This window comes from Perognathus longimembris, chromosome 18 (assembly GCF_023159225.1).
Source record: "Perognathus longimembris pacificus isolate PPM17 chromosome 18, ASM2315922v1, whole genome shotgun sequence".
In the NCBI taxonomy this organism is placed as follows: domain Eukaryota; kingdom Metazoa; phylum Chordata; class Mammalia; order Rodentia; family Heteromyidae; genus Perognathus; species Perognathus longimembris.
In genome coordinates this window covers 30,078,874-30,082,671 of record NC_063178.1, presented here as the reverse complement: position 1 = coordinate 30,082,671, position 3,798 = coordinate 30,078,874, and positions in this window count along the sequence as shown.

Sequence of the window (3,798 nt, the reverse complement as noted above, 5' to 3'; positions counted from 1 at the left end):
TTAACCGCAGTTACCGTTCAATATTGGGTGACTTTTCCATTAAGAATAATATGAGAAGTTGTTAAATTACAGGAAAGAAGAACAATGAGGTTGGCATAGGACAGAAAGGAAGGTTTCTGTTCTGGACGGCACGCCTCTGTTCCTTGGGCTCGGCTTGCTGAGCACAATGTAGTAATCTCCTTTGTGGCTTTCACCAGAGAACAAGGGATTTTGGCTCAGCACAAACAAAGCAGTTCAGTAACTTTCCCAAATGACACATTTGCCAAGATCTGTTAACACCACTTCACCCTTTCCTTAAAAATGGTGGGCTTTTGGGCTGGGGATATGGCCTAGTGGCAAGAGTGCCTGCCTCATATACATGAGGCCCTGGGTTTGATTCCCCAGAACCACATATACAGAAAATGGCCAGAAGTGGCGCTGTGGCTCAAGTGGCAGAGTGTTAGCCTTGAGCAAAAAGAAAGGGACATTGCTCAGGCCTTGAGTTCAAGGCCCAGGACTGGCCAAAAAAAAAATAAAAATGGTGGGCTGCTCAAACAATGACTGCAATTTCCCACAGCCCCAGAACAAGCTGAAGCGTCTGAGAAATTCTTCATGATTATGAATCATTTCCGAAGAAAAGAAAACGATTAGATGACTAAGACAGAGATGGATTATAAATATGGGAGGAAACCAGAAAACTCTTAACTTTCTCACACTTCCTATGAAGAAAGAGTCCAGTTGGCTTCCTTTTGAAACATTTTCATGTGAGGAGGAGCTGCTTTCTTAGGCCCCCTAATTGTCCGGTCTCCCTGTCTAGTTCCCTCAGCCCAGAGTAACATGAAAACAGCAGGAGAGAGACCAGAAAGTTTGATATTAAATACATATTTTTAAAAATGCACTTTCCCAATATGCATTTAATTCTTTGGGAAACTATCAGAGCAAACTGTGCTCATTTATTCAGGCAGTTCTTGCTTCTTCACCCAAAAGCAAGCTACACAAAATGTAAAAAAGAAATCAAAGTCAAACGAACTAAAAACTTATTTCTCCAGGGAAAGGGAAGGAAGTTCCTTTGGAAAAACAAACAATATTTTGAAGTATTATAATTTTTATTTAACACACTTATCAGCTAATTGAATATTGTCCATCCATCTAGATTTTACCTACAGAACAAATACAAGTTATTCCTATTGGTATTATGTATGTTTAATTCTGTTACTTTTACCATAAGATATTGTATTTTTTATTTATCCTAACATCCTCATGCGCATTTAATAGGTTTGGAATACATCTGGTCTCACCTGATTTAAGCTCAGAGTTGACTTTAGCAATGGACACATTTGCACCTAGAGATCAGAATGAAACCATCCGGTTCACACCCATCCCGAGACCCAGTTAGTTCCTCTGTGGACACATCTCCTTCACACTATGTAGTCTTCTAGTGAAGTGGTTTGTGGTCTCCATCTTCCGTGGCGTTATCTTCCCCACCACACCCACGGATGACACGTGCTCTGGTGATTTCACTACGGAAGGGTCCTGCAGGAAGCATCCTGCCGATGGCCGTGTGGGCCTGGGCTGGACGTGGGGAATCTGCTGTGTGGACCTGGGGTCTGCGGTGGCTAGCCTCGTGCATGCCTCTGTCCGCATGTGCCCTGCCTGTGCGCGTGTGCCCGTGTGTGCCCGCTCCTCTGCGGTGGCTAGCCATGGGCGTGCATGTGCCCGCATGTGCCCGCTCCTCTGCGGTAGATAGCTGCGTGTGTGCATGTGCCCACTCCTCTGTGGTGGCTAGCCATGTGTGTGCATGTGCCCGCATGTGCCCGCTCCTCTGCGGTGGCTAGCCGCATGCGTGCGTGTACCTGTGTGTGCCTGCTCCTCTGTGGTGGCTAGCCGCGTGCGTGTGTCCGCATGTGCCGCTCCTCTGTGGTGGCTAGCCATGTGTGTGCGTGTGCCCACGTGTGCTCGCTCCTCTGCTGTGGCTAGCCGTGTGCATGTGTCCGCGTGTGCCCGCTCCTCTGCGGTGGCTACCCGCGTGCGTGTGCCCGCTCTTCTGTGGTGGCTAGCCGTGTGCCCGCTCCTCTGCGGTGGCTAACACACTGCTCCTATGCTGTGGAACCTTGCCCGGGAGACTGGGCCGGGCTTGGCGAGGCTGCGCAGGGCTCAGGGTGCCCGTGCCTGACCGGTGTCCCAGTGTCCTTCTCTCCAGTCCGGGCCGCCTGCTTCTGCTCCGCGCCCCCGCCGCCCGCCCTCCCGCGCATTTTGCCCCCTTCAGCAGGGGAAACCCGCCTTCCCCACCCACTGAGGGTCCCGCGTCCCCGCTCTGCGTGCAGCGTGCACCCCACGCTCTCCTGCACCGGAGGCAAAAAGAGCTAGGGGACGCGGCCAGGCTCCGAACCATGGGCTCCGGGGCGCCCCGCACGCCAGCGGCCTCCCCAGCGAGGCCCGTGTCCCCGAGAGACCCCACGGTGGAACAGCGCTCTTACACCCAAGCTGCGCCCTGCGGGGGCAGAGAACAAAGAATCCCTCGAGTCCCCCCAGAACCCCTCCCCCCCGAATATCCGACCCCCCCAGTCCCCCTCGCCGGCAGGAAGGGGGCCGAGGATGCCAGGATGCCCAGGCCCCCAATAGACACGGAGGCCACCATTAGTGTGGCGCGGAGTCACGCCGAATCCACGGGACCTCAACGCAGTCACCCCCACTGTGCCAGGACCCCCTAAACCAGGACACGCATACACATGCACACACACGCAAGCCCCTCTGTGTGTCCATAATGCTGCGAGGAACGCTGGCCCTAGAGCCTGGGTAAGACACGTCCTCAGGGCGTGCAAGCCAGTCGTACCCACTTTAGGAAGCAGGAGCTCTCTTGTGCGTGCAAGCCCCCGCGTTGCACTGTGAGCAGCGCCTGCTGCTGTCGTGCTGGTGGGCGCCATTCCCCTGCCGCTCCGGCTTTTCCTCCGGCTCCCTGCCAGCTGCCTGGAGTCCTGAGAGTGAATACGTGTGCTTACCTCCCGGACCTGTTTGTAAAAGTTACTTAAAGATGACTTCTGCTTTGTGGAACCGAACTTGCTCTGCTCCTCCCAAGCAAAGAAGCATTCTGTGCCTCTGAACACAACATGATGGATTCGTCCAACCATGTTCTACATTGTAAATCAAGTTTTAATGGAGCTTGATCACTGAAGACCCAAAATAGACTGTAGGCAGGGCAATCTCTCTCCCCTCCCTCTCTCTCTTTTCTTCCCACCCACTCTCTATGCCTACATCTTGCCTAGAGAGAGAGAAACTATCCTTAATTGGAATATTGATTCAAATTGATTGAGTTGAGGGTAGGAGGAAAAGAAAAAACCTAGTGAAAACTAGCTATAAAACTGCTTTCCGGCAGTAACCACCATAAAATAGATCGATTTAATGTAGAAGAAAGTTGGTAGAGCCGACCAGGAGATGATGCTTTAGAGAAGGCAGGAAGTACAAACTAAAAGTTGCCAATTTTACAAAGCACTTTGAATATGTATAGGGGCATCTGGATTTCTTTCACAAAAACTACCAACTTTCCCACTGGTTTCTTTTAAACTACTGAGAGGACTGTACTTCTTTTTTTTTTTTTTTTTGCCAGTCCTTGGCCTTGGACTCAGGGCCTGAACACTGTCCCTGGCTTCTCTTTGCTCAAGGCTAGCACTCTGCCACTTGAGTCACCGAGCCACTTCTGGCCATTTTCTGTATATGTGGTGCTGGAGAATCGAACCCAGGGCTTCAAGTATAAGAGGCAAGCGCTCTTGCCACTAGGCCATATACCCAGCCCTGGACTGCACTTCTTGACATACTTCCCCT